The 18,338-nt window shown below is 34.2% G+C and overlaps 1 protein-coding gene across 6 annotated transcripts in view; it reads right to left on the bottom strand.

Annotated features, from left to right (window-relative positions):
• LOC105287792 (T-lymphocyte activation antigen CD86) overlaps positions 1-18,338 on the bottom strand; it is a 235,361-nt gene that overhangs the window by 114,457 nt on the left and 102,566 nt on the right. For 3 of the 6 annotated variants that reach the window (XM_011353559.3, XM_011353557.3, XM_011353565.3), the window contains one exon: positions 12,575-12,677. The exons of the other annotated variants lie outside the window; for them this stretch is intronic. The gene's annotated coding sequence lies outside the window, so the exon portion shown is untranslated. The remainder of the gene's footprint in view (positions 1-12,574; positions 12,678-18,338) is intronic. 6 annotated transcript variants of the gene reach the window in all.

The following is an 18,338-nucleotide window of genomic DNA, read 5'->3' as shown; positions in this document are numbered from 1 at the left end:
AAGTTCGGCCGTTCCCCCGATGAACGTCGGTCGGTCGATTAATTTTAAAACGAGCGAGTCCGTCGTTCCGTTTGCAGGCGCGTAACACCATCGTTAACTTCTGGGACTCGGAGCGACGTTATTATTACCGAGTTAGACCCTAACGTGGAAGCGACGAGGCTGCCGTCGACGTACAAAGTTTAATCGTCGATTACCTCGTCCGTCCGGAACCCCGGTACATCCCGGGTAAGTATCGAGTATGTACGTGTTACGCCACCGTGAATTCTTGTTTCATGGATCGAGCAGTTTATAAAATTTATTCTTTTTTTCTGATACAATATGAAGTTTAAATCATTTACACACACACACACACACACACATACACACATGCCTACAAATTTTGCTAAGTAAATCAGAAATATGCTCTGTTGAATGGCGATACTTCAACTTGATCAGGAATAGGCTATTCAAACCGATAGTCGAACTTTAAATGGAACATGATATTTTTTATTGCAGATTCGGATTACATGCAAAACAATAAGAAATTTTTGTCTCAAACATGTTTTCTGAAAATGCTCCATTAATTTTATTAAAATGACTTTGAAAGTGAGTGCGATGCAAAAATGAACTTTAACTGTGGTTACCTTTTCCAACCAACTAACCAAGACCAACGACAAAAAAGTTTTTAACGTGCGAAAAACATTTTCAAGAATTTCACGAATAAATGAATGTAGAAGAAACAGTAATTCTCTCTTGAACGATATCATTTGAAGAAAGTTCTGAAATTCTAAATTGCACTACTTTTCGAACAATAATTTCAACGAATTATTTACCAATTTCAAGTTATTTTATATCATCTTGTAACACGCTTTAACAAAAGCAATCCTCCTATTTGTTTACAATAGTCATCATATTAAATCAATCTTTTTCAAACGATAACGCGACGATAACGCAATGTGACAATATTCCGCAGCGCGACATTGCACTGGAATTGAACACCAGTAGGTGCTACTTTCTGAATACTTTACAATGCGCAATAGAAAGTAATAACTTATTGCTACGTATCACGTATAAGTTATTGATCTGTGGCAAAAAGAACTGATATGAATAACGTCAGTTATTTATAATATATTTTAATTTCTCTCATCTGGTTCAAATACATTTACTATGTACCATTGGGAATCCGAAAATGCGAGCAATCAGATATACAATTTATATGCATACATATAGCATGAACTGCTCAATCCTCATTTTATTTGTATAGAAATTATATTCGCTATAAAATGAAATAGAAAATACTTGCTGACTCTTTCTATCTCTTTGCATGACTGATTGGAGATAAGTGGACATCGACTGCGAACTTATCTGATCTGTCAAACATTTTATATTTGTATTGCAGATAATATTACAAACCGTTTACGTGACGAAACGCTTTTGAGATGAATAATTCCAACTCAATCAAAACAGATTAACATCAAACCCGATGTCCGCCTATTTTCAATCAATACATGTACATGTTATAAAAGTTAGAAATAGCCCGAGTACTTACTATTTCATTTTTTAACAATTACTATGTACACAAGAAAAATCGTCCAGTCCATGTTGTATGTTGATGCATGTAAAAATATATATATATATATATATATATACACATAATATATATATATATAATGTATATATATATAAGGACACAGACATTATTTTATGCATTTTTATAATATATAAAGTATAAAACTGAAAAGTTTCATTCTATTGTAATTGAAATTAAATAAATAGAAAGATAATCTATAAATTATATATGTAAAGATTCTCTGTGTGCGTGTGTGTGTCATACACATGTACATTTTATACCATTTTGTTAGCGTTAAATTGTATTGTTCTGATTTGTATTTCTATTATCTTCATGTTTTATTTTATCACTTGTACTACTTTGCAGTCATATTTCATTACATACATGTCGTTTGCACCAGAAATTATTAATAAAACTTATTTGTTTTTCATTTTGCAATATGCAGAAAAAAAAGTATGAGCAAAAATTGAAGAACCGTATTATTATGCAGATTTTATTCAGAAAGATTATTTCTAAAATTTAAATAATTATTAATAAATAAACATACAATAAAATAAAATATGTTATTGTATTGTATGTTTATTTATTAATATACATATATTTAAATTTTAGAAATAATCTTTCTGAATAAAATCTGCATAATAATAAAACATGTTATTTGTGAATAAAATATGTTATTTGCTGATAATTAATATATTATTATCTATAGTTCAAGAAATTTTTCCATTATCAAGTATAGATTTAGTATACGGGCTATACCTGATTTAAATTTTTTAATTGAGTTTATCCAGATAAATCCATGAAGTATGAAAATTAAAAATTAAAAAAGAATTTTTTAGTTTAAGTACTTTTTTATGTAATTATCGAAGTTTTAATACTTTATTTTTAAATAGAATTACAATTTTATATAACAAGTTCTCGATCAATGATTCCTGCATCACATATAATTCAAGATTCTGTAGATACATATAAGAATAGGATATTTCCTCATACAATAGTACGGATGATCTCGAAAAATGTACATCATCTTCCAACAAAAGAAAATTGAATACTACTATTTCCGAAAGAAATGGAATTATATTGAAATGGTACATCTTGTTTTTTTTAATTAAAAAAGATGGAAAAGTAAAAAGTATTCACGTGTTCATTGTTATTGCTTTTCCTTTTGATATTCATTGGTTCTTTTACTATGTTTATATGTATAATAGAGCTACCGAGTATTGTACAGTTAAGTAAAACATCAAATGCAATTGAATAATGTGTAACACAAATTCTTTGTTTAACAATATTTTTACCTTTAATTCTAAAATATATAGTCACAAAACTTGGCCTAAATTATGATAAATGGAAAATAATGTTATTGCTTATGAAAATGTTGAAAATTGTTTTATCATCAAAAATAATGTATAATGTGCTAAAAGAATTAGAAATTACAATGAAAGAGCATCATGAGCTTTTAATGGAACAATTTTTTATTTTTTTTAATACCGAAAAATCATATTATTATTCATTATCCTATAATAATGAAGAAAATGGATCTTCCAAAAGCTTGTTGGACTATGCAATGACAGCAAAACGGTTATTTCAAAAATTTAGCTCATAAATTAAAACATTTTTTAAACCTTTGCTTGAGCTTTACGTCATCAAAAATGTATGATCTGTCAGTGGAAAAATAGATTTTCATTTTTTCAATAAAATTTTTTCAATAAAAAATCAGTCCCTTGAAATGTCAAGAAATAGTATTAAAAATTTACTGACTAGCCATCAATCATAATAAAATATCTAAACATTGCAATCGATACATTGAAATAAAATTTAGAAATACAGATGTAATATTAAATAAATTTATATATGTACTGAAAAATTATCTGAAAAGATATCAATAAAGAAAAAAAAGCGAGGCTAACCGGATAACCTTCTTTATTTTAAGTGGAATCAATAAACAAAGAAAATAAAACAAAACAGTACATAGAGTGCAAACTTCAATTATGAATAATATATACAATGACCCGAACGGCTATAAGCACTCCATCCAACATGTATATGTTTTTGATAATTTCTCGAATATTGTGATAAAATATTATTTTTTTCTTAAAATACTAAAATATCTGTTATGCATGAACGTTGGAGTGTGTTTTAAAAATATCTCCATCAACTTTAGGTTACAATATTAAAAATTAAACATAATTTTAGATTGTTGCATGGAAATAATAAATTTCCCGTTTACTAAAAGTTGGGAAATTTACGAATCAGAAAATAAAAGAGTTATAATAACTGATTATTTTTTATAAAATTAAAACATAAAATGAATGTTGAATGTTAAAAATATGTTGTCTGAAAAGTGTGTTCAAATATTAAGTAATATAATAATGTTGCAATAGTATTTTTTCTTAAGACATGTCAAGTGCGACTCTTTGTTAAAACGCTTGGAAAAAATAGTACATAAATATATATAAATATACATATAAACTACCGATCTATACTAAACATATATAAATTTCTAATTATCTCTTTCATAAATTTTAACAACGAGCTATATCTGCATTCTAATTAATACAGCAGTAATAACATTAATTATTTAATAGTAAATAATAATAGGAGTTATTAACATTTCAAAACATTAATATATCTCTTTCATGAAACTATTAAATTTTTAACATTAACATTAACATTAATTAATTTTAACATGTAAACAGCGTACATTTGACATTTTAATTGAATCAAAGTTTAAATGATTACATTTAAGAATCATATAAGTATTTTCCTTAAGTAAAATTTAGAATTATAAATGTGTTTAATGCTTCCAAACATTACAATTTTTCTTAATTAATTTTCTACATAATTTAAATTAGCTACATAATATTGATGTCATTGTTTAACATATTCGCATTATGTTAAATCAACACAAACCTTTGAATGGCTCTTTTGGACATGTGAAATGTTTTGAATTTAACACAAATTGTTTTACTATATACATTCGCTGCAACTAAAAGATTGTGGCGAGTATTATCTTGATCGAACTCCTTATTCGCGGAATGTTTTTTCACGTTTAGCTAATTGAATTAGAATTAAAACTAACTGTCGTTCAACGTAACAGATAAACGTTATTTAATAGAGATGAAAGAGCAGGATATCTTGCATTTTGAGAGAAAACAGATTTCACTCCTATGTCGGTTCAACAAGCATTGAATTATTATGATTTTTAATAGGGGCTTACATTTTGCAACTGAATAAGACAGCACAAAAAATCACCTGATTTTTATTTCAAAGTTTTAATTTTTGACGAACATAAATTAAAAATGATGGATCTGTCAATACTTGCAACTATCATTGTTAGACAAGTTAACTCACTGGTTAAGAGAAATGGATCATCAACATATTTGAAAAGTCAATGTGTGACATTATTAAAACTCAGATCGGTTTTATTTCCTATAAAGAAAATCTATACAGATATTTAGTCTTGATATAGCGACAGATCTTCCTGTCTTACTAGAAAATATTCCGCTGCGATTGCACCGAGACATGTGGTTTTAACAAATACCCGTTGCATGCATCTAAACATTATGTTTCTCAACAAGTGGACAAATACGGTTCGATCAATTACCATTCCAATCACCGAACCTCACCGTTCTTGATTATTATTTGTGAGGAAGGGTAACAGACTTGAAGTATCGTGAACATCCGATTTTTAAGAGATAATATGATTCGTAAAATAAATAAAACAATTCGATACTTGGATGCTCATGAAACCATTTAACAGAACGTGCCTCTGATTTACTTATCAAAATTTGTTTGTAGAGTTTTGATAAACACTACTTCCCTTCATTTTAAAAGAGATGTATAAGTGCTCTCAGAAACTCATCAGCTCTCAGATATATTATACATACATGAAGAACAAATCGAGGAAAATAGCTGTTACGGTTTTAGCAGGTTATACACAATACAAAACACACAGTGGACTCCTGAGAAGTAAAATCAGCCGTGAGGATGATAATACACTTTATTGAATACTTGAACGTAAGATTATAATGAAAAAAAAAACTATGTTGCACGTTACTCAAGCGTGCGAACTCGAGCGAAATCGTTCTTCTGTCTGAGAAGAAAACGCGCGAATCGTTGACAAAAGAAAAAACCGCGCATGCATACAATTCACTAAATAAATACGCGTGACTCAAACACGAACTAAATATTATTCATACATCCTCAACAATAGCAATAATGCAAAACACTCAGCACAGTTTCATGAATTTTGGATTAGAAGTTAAACCTCAAATTAATACAAGCATAAACATGACAACTCAATGTTATAATTTAGAGAAAATATTATAATATAGATATTATAATCATATATAAATATTATAATATACACTTCGCACAAAAATTAAGGGAACACCTAAATTTTTCTTAAAAACGAAGCCCACTTTGAATTAGCGTAACTTCCGTCCAAATGATCGCAGAAAAATGAAAAAAAAGCAAATTAAAGGTCAGAATATCTACTTTTACGTCCTGTAGGTTACAATGTCGAACGTATCCATTTTTTTATGTTATGTTACTCGGGAAAAAGAATTACAAAATTTTCAAATTTCTTTTCCGTGTTTCCGCAATAATCTTGACGAGGAGAAATTTTTCTCGAAATTCCTCACATCGGAACTGGAAAGTATAACTCTTCCCCTTTAATTTGCTTTTTTAAACATCTGGATACGATTTTTTTAACTGAGTTATTGAAGTTTAAAGAAAAAAACCCATTTTCCATTTTGACAGCTTATATCTCACGAACCAATCAACCTTCTGCAAGTAAAAAAAAAGCAAATTAAAGGGTAAAGATCCAACTTTAACATGAAATTATCAGATTTAATGAATAGTTACTTTTACGAGAATTTATTCCCGTTTTGCGAAGCCATAAAAATACCAAGAAACGACATGTTTAGACAAAGGAACGTGGAACACATGGATCACGTCGCCCAGGTGGCCCGACTTAAGATTTTAAAGTCGAAACCTTACTAAATAAAAACCTACTTGGACTTTTCAATTTTATCAATTTTTAATCGAGATATTGCATGCTAACATTGTCTGTGCTTCGGACATTACGTTTACCGCAATCGCAGTATTTCCACAAAGTGCAAAAAACATAAGAAATAAGATTTTTATTTAAAATATCGATATCTCAGCTTACAATATTATCTTTTTTCTCTTTTTTTAATTTTAATTTTTTTATTTCTTTTAATTTTAATTTTTTTTATTTCTTTTAATTTTTATCTTTTTTATCTTTTTAAAAATTTTTATCATTAATATTGCATGTTCCTGCCACGACTTCGAATAACAGCGTTTAAGCGTTGACGCATATTGATGCAGCGTTGGATTTCCCGCTGCGGAATTTCTATCCATATCTCACGCAATGCAGCGCCAAGCTCTTCAAGATTTGCTGGCGGTACTGGGCGCTGTCTCAATGTACGACCAACAATGTCCCAAATGTGCTCTATTGGGTTAAGATCAGGGCTGTTAGGAGAGTGGTTCAGTAAGGTTATGTCATTCTCCAGGAAAAACTGTCGGCTCGTGTTAGCAGTATGAGGACGAGCGTTATCTTGCATGAAGACAAATTGCCTACCGAAACGGTGTCTTAAGGGCAGCACGTGCGGTCTCAATACCTCATCCACATAACGTTGGACAGTCATTCCTGGAGGTGGTACAATGACCAAGTCGGATCGTTGGTTATACGAAATTGCAGCCCAAACCATTACTGAACCACCTGCATAGGCTCTTACTGATTGTACACAGTTTGAGTTGAACCGTTCCCTTAGAACGGTAGAGTGGGGGTAGAGTGAAGCTTCGCGCGTACCTCCACTCTACCCCCTCCAACTCGGCGTGCCGTGAGCCGCGTCTGGCAGTTCTACATACTAGAGATGCCATATTCTGAGGTCGGTCGCGTGACGCACGTTTAACTTACAAGCAAAATCGCTAGTTGCACCAGCAGATGTATCAAACATAAAAGACGTTTAAAAGTAAAAAGACTGTGGTGACAATCACTTTTTAGAACTCGTCACATCATGCCTCGACGTTACTTGTCAGAGCCCGAAGTAATGAGAGTCGTTACTCTTCTACAAAAAGGGCACTCTCAAAGACATGTTGCTAATCAGTTAGGGGGTATCCGTATCGGTAATTAACCGCGCCTGGTCTCGTTACCAAGAAACAAATGAACTTGGCAGACGAGCAGGCCAAGGTCGCCGGCGGATTATCACTACCCGAGTTGACAGACGAATCGTCAGAAACGCGTCCCAACGAATGATAACCGCGAGACAGCTTAGGGATGAATTACAAGTAACGACAGGACAAAGAATAGCAGTACAAACGATTAGAAACCGGCTACACAATGCCGGTATGCGTGCTCGCAGGCCTTCTCGAGTGCCGTTTCTAAATCGTAATCACCGATATGCGCGTTTGAATTACGCACGTACATACGTTACTTGGCGCTTCAGACAATGGACACGAGTATGGTTCTCTGACGAATCTCGATTTTGTTTGTACAATAATGATGGTAGGGAACGTGTCTGGCGTCGCAGAAGGGAACGGTTCAACTCAAACTGTGTACAATCAGTAAGAGCCTATGCAGGTGGTTCAGTAATGGTTTGGGCTGCAATTTCGTATAACCAACGATCCGACTTGGTCATTGTACCACCTCCAGGAATGACTGTCCAACGTTATGTGGATGAGGTATTGAGACCGCACGTGCTGCCCTTAAGACACCGTTTCGGTAGGCAATTTGTCTTCATGCAAGATAACGCTCGTCCTCATACTGCTAACACGAGCCGACAGTTTTTCCTGGAGAATGACATAACCTTACTGAACCACCCTCCTAACAGCCCTGATCTTAACCCAATAGAGCACATTTGGGACATTGTTGGTCGTACATTGAGACAGCGCCCAGTACCGCCAGCAAATCTTGAAGAGCTTGGCGCTGCATTGCGTGAGATATGGATAGAAATTCCGCAGCGGGAAATCCAACGCTGCATCAATATGCGTCAACGCTTAAACGCTGTTATTCGAAGTCGTGGCAGGAACATGCAATATTAATGATAAAAATTTTTAAAAAGATAAAAAAGATAAAAATTAAAAGAAATAAAAAAAATTAAAATTAAAAGAAATAAAAAAAATTAAAATTAAAAAAAGAGAAAAAAGATAATATTGTAAGCTGAGATATCGATATTTTAAATAAAAATCTTATTTCTTATGTTTTTTGCACTTTGTGGAAATACTGCGATTGCGGTAAACGTAATGTCCGAAGCACAGACAATGTTAGCATGCAATATCTCGATTAAAAATTGATAAAATTGAAAAGTCCAAGTAGGTTTTTATTTAGTAAGGTTTCGACTTTAAAATCTTAAGTCGGGCCACCTGGGCGACGTGATCCATGTGTTCCACGTTCCTTTGTCTAAACATGTCGTTTCTTGGTATTTTTATGGCTTCGCAAAACGGGAATAAATTCTCGTAAAAGTAACTATTCATTAAATCTGATAATTTCATGTTAAAGTTGGATCTTTACCCTTTAATTTGCTTTTTTTTTACTTGCAGAAGGTTGATTGGTTCGTGAGATATAAGCTGTCAAAATGGAAAATGGGTTTTTTTCTTTAAACTTCAATAACTCAGTTAAAAAAATCGTATCCAGATGTTTAAAAAAGCAAATTAAAGGGGAAGAGTTATACTTTCCAGTTCCGATGTGAGGAATTTCGAGAAAAATTTCTCCTCGTCAAGATTATTGCGGAAACACGGAAAAGAAATTTGAAAATTTTGTAATTCTTTTTCCCGAGTAACATAACATAAAAAAATGGATACGTTCGACATTGTAACCTACAGGACGTAAAAGTAGACATTCTGACCTTTAATTTGCTTTTTTTTCATTTTTCTGCGATCATTTGGACGGAAGTTACGCTAATTCAAAGTGGGCTTCGTTTTTAAGAAAAATTTAGGTGTTCCCTTAAGTTTTGTGCGAAGTGTATAATTAGATGAAATATGAATTGTATATAACAAAAGTTCGTTGTGTTATTTTAATGAAATTCCAAGATAAAATCATTATATATATGCATATTTAGTCAACTGCATATGCGCCGTCTTGTTCTACTAACATTATCCTTTATGGTAGCTTCATGATTCCATTTTGCCACACATACACTTGTTATCTTTTTTTCATTAAAAAAAATTAAACAACTCTACGAATTTTTATTAGAACCCAATATTTAATGTTCTGAATTACAAAAATTATGCTATAATATCATTAAATTATCTATAAAACTTAGTTGTTCCAACTACATTTTTTCATGAAAAAGGAAAATTTTGTGTGCAATTTGAATGATGTTTTTCAAGAGTATCGAGTATGTTGAATGATTGTTCTAATTTATTTTTGATAGACAATGCTAACATGACGATTATTTCGTATACATTTAGCGTAGATATCGTTTTACCATGCTTGAAAGATTCGTTGTGTTTCCTGGCTCTGAGCTCTTAATCAAGGCAACCAATCGTCGTCTAATTGCCAGCCACCCATAATCGTCGCCTGAAATAGTCATTTGTTGATTACCGAATAATCGCCTTTTATTTGCGTATAATCACATTTATTGAAATACTCGACATATGTATTAAGCCCGTATCAGACTGCACATTGTATTGTAAATTGAGATTAAAATTAAAGATTGAAGATTGCTCAATCACACTAGTGATTGAAGATAATGTGATGTGCATTGCAATTTATGACATTTATGATACATATTGAATACTTTTTTTTTTATATATTTGTAGAATATAATGACAAAACACTTTTACTGTATTAAAAGACGAACTTAGAATTTCGATTATTTCATGCTATTGGTCATTTATACATATGCTTTTACAATGTTGGTCACGTTTCGATTTCAAATATTAATGTGTGTTCTTCCTCTGTCAGTCACATTTATATTTTTGTCGGTACATCAATCCAATTGTCAGTGTAACATGCGAGTAACAATATAAGCGGTACAGCTGGATATAAGTATAACTTAATATTTATATTTGCTTTGTATTTACCGCGAAATAGTCACATTTCTATAGCACATGATTAAAAGTCAACGTTATTGCTTCAGATTGCAATTAAAGATTCGAAAAATAGACGATAAAATGTTTCGGTTTTACACAAATTTTTTTACTGTATATATTCGCTGTAACTAAAAGATCGTGGTGAAGGAATCTTGATCAGACTTCTCATTCGCGGAACATTTTTTCACGTTTAGCTAACCGAATTAGAACCGAATTATAACTGAAACTGTCGTCCCAAATTTCAATCCCTATACTCAATCTTTACCTACTACATTTTGATTGATTAAACCCGAATCTGTGAATCAGAATGTCAATCTCCAATGCATAGTCTATGATATGGTATATGTGATAACCATTTCAATGACAGATTCATGCGTCAGATCCCTACTGAAGCTATCAATTTTGTTATTGTCACTGTTACGTTGTATCGTATTAATCGAAACGATAAATGCAATCACGGTTACCATTTACAAATTAACTCATTCAATCAACATGCTGCTCGAATAACGCACCGACCACTCCTTCCATCAAACAATTTCACACTTCTCAGCATTTCTTCTCTCGACATTTCTATGCTAGTGTCCTAAAATTATAAAATATTCACCTTCGTATATGATTCGTTCGCATTGTTCGCGATATAAAATTCGAGAACCGCGGAGATATAACTGGCTAGGTAATAGCATGGGTAAAACGACCATTTACGACGAGAAATCTGGGACACTATTCTATAAAAATTTTACTCTTACAGCATGTCTTGCGAAGTCAAATAAATAAATCCGGACAAGAAATAGACAGACAACAAAAAATGGATGTGTTGCACTGATAAGTCAATGAAGTCAAACGCCACTAGATAGTCCATTATTGAAGAGAGACTCTCAATGCAGATAATAGATAAGCTACATTGAGAGCGCTTCAGCATGAAATTCAACGTGAAATACACGGCGGACGGAAAATTCTACCATTTGCATGTGGGGACGCACGAAAGGGAGAGAACAATGGTGCCGCGTGAGTAATGTTTCAATTTTTTCCCCTAGGATCCTTTATGTACACGGCCACGAATATATACGCCGGATCCAGGAATACAAAGGTCGCCGTATATATTCGAAGACAGTACGGTGCAGCCTCGATCCTTTCTCGATTATTCGCTAAGTAAATTTATTAATAGCAAAGAACGTGCTTGTTCGACGTTGTCTCGAAATGGGTGGAATGGGAATTATATGTACGCGCGATACAGTTAAATTGGGTTATCGCACAAATACAGTAATATCATTAAAATTGTAGTCGACAAAACTCAAATCCCCGAAAAATCGGATTATTTCTTGTTCGTGACAAGTGCTGTGTGGTATCACATTCATGAAAAAATTATTTCCAGGAAATATACACACACACAGACCTTTTTATATCTGTTTTATATTGATTACAGTAATTTTCACAACCAGGGCGTGATCTTTTTACTATATAAATGCTTTAATTAACTTGATTACATTTATATAAAAATTCTCACTTAACAAGTACCATTAAGTTACATGAAGTGTTTTCCAATGACAATTTTCGCACGTTGATTTCTTATTGCGAAAATATGTACTTTGATTATGTATACCATATAGATGAGTACATATGACGAGATGTTTTTTTACATACTAAATAATACACTAGTTCCTCGACGCAAAGTTCTCCAATGTTCTTAAATAAAAAAATTATTTTCGAAAAATATACTTACACAGACCTTTTTACGTCGACCTATTTTATATTGATTACAGTAATTTTCATACAGGCGTGTTTCAGGCGATACGTGATTACGCCGGTTTGTGCGCGGTAGCCACGTGGGGATTTGATCGACACTTCTTGTTTCGGCAGGCGATCGTTAAAACGCAAACGCGCGCGGTACCACGCACGCAACGCATAAATTTCGATTCGCAATCGCGTTTATCGGATTATTGAGCGTAACGTAATGCATTAGCTTACACCGGACGGCTACTGCTGTTGCCGCTGCCGCTGCATAAATCGTTCCCATAAATATTAGTTCATGCTGTTTGAGGTCAATTGACTCTTTCCTTTGGGCTCTCTCCTGGAAAAAAATCAAAAAGAAACGTAGAATGCATTACAGTTCGATTAATCTTTTGTGCAAAAGTAGGATGTCTTCGTATTTTAGAATGCTTTACATTTTTTGTATTCTTTGGATAGGAAGTTACTGTTTGTCTACAGTTGACTTACAAAAATTACAATTCATTATGAGAAGTTAAAAATATTCAGATTTGCGATTTCACGCGTATATTTAATCGATGCGCGATAACCATGTCACCACCATCCGTTTTTCTTCAGTTTGACATCTTTCAAAAAAGAAACGGATTGCACGTTTATTTAGCATATTTCATATACTTCAACTTTGTTTCTTAATAAATCTTGAACGGTACTTCTTATTTATTGTTAGATCTCTTTAAATCCAAACAAAATCTATTTAAACAAAAGATTACATGTGACAAGTGACAAAACAATTTGTCACTTGTCTATATTAAAGCAATAACGAGATGTGTGAGAGTGTCTTGGAGAAATGTATCTTCCACCAGGCGTTGAATGAAGAGGACTAGGATATTATTTTTTAAATAGTTTCTGTATTGTTCAATTATGTCACTTACAAAATGTGCTTTTAAGACTAAAATTTAGTCACCCCAATAGAGAAAAAAAACGCAATTTACTTAAAATATAAATTATATGAGCAAAAATACTAGAAATCCGTACTTCGACACAAGTATCATAGTCTGTTATTACGCGGTTGTTACGAAATCATCAATTTTGCGAAAATTAATATACCGTGCCAAGATCTTGTGATCGCCACCTTTTTTAGTAACTAATGACAATCAAATGTTTAATACTTGTGGTCCAAAAAATACAACGCAGCAAAAATTCACATTTCTTGTTGAAATTGCCCCGAGTGGCGGTTGCGTTTTGCTCGCGCGTTTCGGGATGAGAAAAGAAAGCAATACATAATTCACTCACCAGCTGTTACGCAAGCGCCGCACATTGCGCCCATTTCATCGATGCGAATTTCTATTTGCTTCAAAATTCCACAAGGATTCACTCACACAAACGAATCATGAAAACGCACTCGATTACGATTGCGCGCGTTCGCAAATTTACACAATACACTGTTTGATGTTATATTGCCGATATTTACTTTCGCAGATACAGTTCGCGAAAAGCACGCGAAAAACGTGCAAACAACTCTCGAATCATTGCGAAGGAACCGCCGGCAACATCTTGCTGGTTTCAATGCTCGCGACGCGATTATCGACGAGCGTTTACGTGCGATGAGCTCTTCTTAATTACATTAATAAACACGCGGTGCAATTACTCGATATTCAACACTGAACGTGGTCTGCGATTGTTTGCTTTTAATCCTCGATTACGTAATAACAAGGCATACAATAAGAATAACAATTGAGTCCAACTTCGAAGCGACATTGACGTGAAGTACGTTAAATAAACGTGCTGTTTCTGCAATCCGCTTCTTTTTTTGAAAAATGTCAAACTGAAGAGAAAGATGATGGTGACATGGTTATCGCGCATCGATTAGATTACGACTGCATTTGTCACACGATCTGGAAACGCAGATCTGAATATTTTAAACTTCTCATAGTGAATCAATTATCACCCACGATACGATTTCAATTGGATATGTTGATTAATAATCACTTTTCGATTGACCAGGGAATCGCGAAGATGGCTATCAGTGAACATAGAAATAGCTTGGCACAACAAAAGTTGAAAATCATTACGATGGTCGTGTGATGGCAGGATTCATTTCTGCGACTTAATTGTGTGAAACGCAAAACAGATTTGGATTAGGGAACCATCGTCATCAGATTTGCATTCATGTAAGCATGGACAATTTAGCCCTATTAATAATGGTACCACACCATTACTAATTAATAACAGCGGTCCTATAAACATTAATTGAGCATCGGCATTCATTGCAGCTGTTGTATATAATCTGTTTAATGAACAACGAATATTGGATAGTTAATGTGTATTAATGACATCATCACCTCATTTGATTAACAATGATAAATTATCACAACAATCACACAACATTTCGTAATTATGGAATATGCGAACGCAACATGTGATTTCTTACGTAATGACCAAAGATATACGCTCAATAGAATTTCGCATATAAATGATAATTTCTTAAAGAAATTAAGAAAGTTGAGGATATTATAACATTATTTAGGGAATATGGTTATTAAATATCGATATATTTAACGGTAATAATAATGTCCTTAATTTCCTTAATATAATAAAACAATCTCTATCTCCTTAAATGATATTATATTATATTATCATCACAATTATATTATCTACGTAATACGTCAATCTTATACGTAAAACGTCTTTCTTGAGTCACTTTTTTATCAATTATTAATATCTTCTTTTTTCTCAATCAATTTATATTTAATACTAGATTTACGGACATTGCTTATATACCTAGTTTTATTGAAACCTGTCATGTTGACAGGTACATTCAAATTCAGTTTTCGATTTTTCATTGATAAAAAATAATACTTTTGATTTCTGTATCTTTAAGCATAAATTCCCAATCCGTCGAATTGACACATTTCGTAAACCTAGTGAGTTAAAAAACGATAAAATCGATAATATTACGTATAGATTTACTCATTGAGATCCTGCGCATACACGGGAATGTGTTAAGAATGCGTTCGTAATCAAGTATACTCTGAAAGCAACGAGCAGCAACAAATAGTTTTCAAAGAGACTCGACAGTTTAGATTTTTCGCGAAAGATCGCCAGCGTAATCGGCGAGCGTTAACGACGAGAAAAGTAGTCGCGCGCTGCGATTTACTGAATGGGATGCTGCTTGTGCAGCAGCGAGATACGCGAAATCGACAAGCACGCTCTCACGAACTAGGATCGTTTCATTATTCAGCGTTCCCGCATGCAGTAACGCGGCCCGTCCTTGCGACGGAATTCACATGCGAGCGAAGCGAGCGATCTGCTCCGTGTACGTGCTCAGTTTTTTCCTCTTGCTCTCGCAGCTTCATTATGTATATGGTGCCGGTCAAGCTGCTGCTCTTTCGCGAATAGTTACGTTTAACTCAGATTGCTCCCCGATTAAGAATTACCAATCCAGCGTTACTCTTTTCAGATTTTTTGCCGTAGCAAAATGCCGATGCTCTTTCGCGCATGATAGACAATTTAATTTAAGTTTTTAATATCGCATTTAGTTCTGCTCAGTTGGGCAGGAAAATTTTATTCTTGCTTTCTCTCTCTCTCTCTCTCTCTCTCTTCCTCTCTTTCTATCTTATACATATAGTGCTACAATAAAATTCCCACCATTTAAACAATCTCAAAAATTTTGAGCGTAACAATTCTTAGTGGAAAAATGTAAAAAATTCAATTATTCAGGGTTATCACTGAAACATCGTTTTCATCGTTTTACTCTTTCAGTGATACATGCTGAACCTGCTGATCGTATTATAAGTGGTACTGTCCCGCGGTCCAGCAGCGATTTAGAGAAGCGCGATACTCTTTTCATCATCTGCATCCGAAGTCCCTTGTCCCGACCACCGTTACTTTGCATATTTTTTTCTCCACGCCAACGGTTCTCGTTTGACACTATATCAGTGGTTTCTGTAGTGACGGTAACCTCATTACGCAAGCGAGAGCCCGACAGCTTATATCACCCCGATCGATTCAACAAGCGAACTTCAAAGGATGCCGGGTCGGGGATGGCCAGCGGTTAAGTTTAAGGAGCTAAAGCTATTGTAGCGAAGAAATTAATATCACGTGCATTCGATGGCGTGATTACCAAATCACGAACAAATAGTCGAGACCTATTGAATGGATGCCTAAAATTATAAAATTGTTTAAATTGTTTAAATTGGAAATAAGATTAATTGCGCCTGCGAGATTACCTGTTACCTGTTCAATTATCTGTCAATATATGTGTTTTATTAGGGAAATAAGTAAAATAATTGCAAGGTAAATGATTATAAAGTCAAAGCGCGTAGTTGGTAAGCTGAAATTATTCAGTGTTTGGTAAATCATTCCTTAAATGATGTTTACTGTACAATTTGCCTTTAAGATAAGCGGGTGCAGCGGACAGGGATTAGAAATTAGCCTGCGTCGGCGTTTGCGGCTTACGTAAAGCGCGCGCAGAGCACTTTGCATGCGTACTTTGCTCGCTCCAAAGCACGAACTTGGTAGTTGACTGTACGTGAAGTGGCGGCCAAGTTTTTAAGTTTCGTGAGAAATTTCGCGCGAGCTCGCTCGCGAAGACTAGCTGGAGTCGATTACGTTTCTTCGGAACGGAGATCGGGAAGTGCATTAACTCGGCAAGCGTATCTTGGTTTATCGGTTATCGAGTTACGCGTATTGCGAATCAATACACCGAGTCGTAAATTATCGGACGGTAGATTCGTTTCTTGCATTTTTCATCCCGCCAAGCCGAGATTTCTTTCTGCAGAGTTCTGAAAAACCTAAGAAAAGCGAAGCAAGGCAATTCATTATTTAATGACATTCAGATTTAGTAAGGTATAGAGTAATTAATAGCGTAATTAAAACAGCGAAAAAGAAGAAAGCTTGCCACAAGCATGATGCATGGATGCAATTTAGTATAATCTGTGAAGAATTTTTCGAAGAGATCTAAAATTTTTAATGCTGGATTTACAATTATTTTCATGTTTCAGACATTAAACTGGCCACCGCATCGTCGCGGTAACGCGATATTTGGGAAAGTTTTCTGACTGCGTAAACGAGAGGGAAGTTATTAATCTCTGGGGCAGGAAAGTGCGGAAGTAATGTCTCTTACTTTGCGCGGCGTTAATGTTCCCGCCCGGAAAAAGAGAGATCAGCGAGAGCTGAAGCCTGGCATGGAAAATTCATATATTTCGTGCTCTTGTATCCGACCACTTTTCCGCTGTTCTCCTTCGTTCCCCTTTTTCTTCCGCTTGTCGCTTTTTCTGTTCGTTCCTGTCGATTTTTCTCACTTCCGTCGTCCCTCTCTTTTCTCGTCTCCATTCTCTCGTCGAACCGATGAAGTTGCTTCAGTTTACAGGAATATTTTTATCTCACAATTGCATACACGACGCAATATCGCAAGTAATAGTCTTCCTGAAGAAAAGGGGACTGTGCGGGTTCCGCTTCGCAAATCATTAAAGGCGATATTATAACATGTAAATTCAATTGGAAGAAGTCTCACGGTACACCTTCAAACTATATCACGGTATACCTTCAAACGGGAAGAATTCTGGATATTCTTTGATCATTAATTATGGCTTACCGCGTAATTAGATCAGATTACATGTTACTACGTATTGCGCCGAAATCACTTCAACTGCATGTTGGTATACACGAGTGGCATTGATTTTATGATTAATTGGTCGATGCATCCTATGAACGCGAATGACGGTACGTTTGAGGTAGGTTTGACTAATCGTCCGATCAATTAATGTAACGACGGCATAAAGTCCTCCGGTTGGGACTTTATATTCGCTCGCGTGTACATTAGCGATTTGCGTTTGACTAGTTTCAAAGCATATGCAAGATAGTGTACACAGCTATGATTAAGCGCGCAGCGTATACAAAGGCCGTCGTACATGTTTGATAAAGGGCTAATGCTCTTGCGAAGTATACACGATAGACACTCCGATGATAACGGAATTAATAACGCTTTTTCGATGCCCGCTATATCGAAGGATTTCAGTTGACA

This window comes from Ooceraea biroi, chromosome 8 (assembly GCF_003672135.1).
Source record: "Ooceraea biroi isolate clonal line C1 chromosome 8, Obir_v5.4, whole genome shotgun sequence".
In the NCBI taxonomy this organism is placed as follows: domain Eukaryota; kingdom Metazoa; phylum Arthropoda; class Insecta; order Hymenoptera; family Formicidae; genus Ooceraea; species Ooceraea biroi.
The sequence above is the reverse complement of the archived record's forward strand: the minus strand, read 5'-3'. Positions and strand labels throughout refer to the sequence as shown.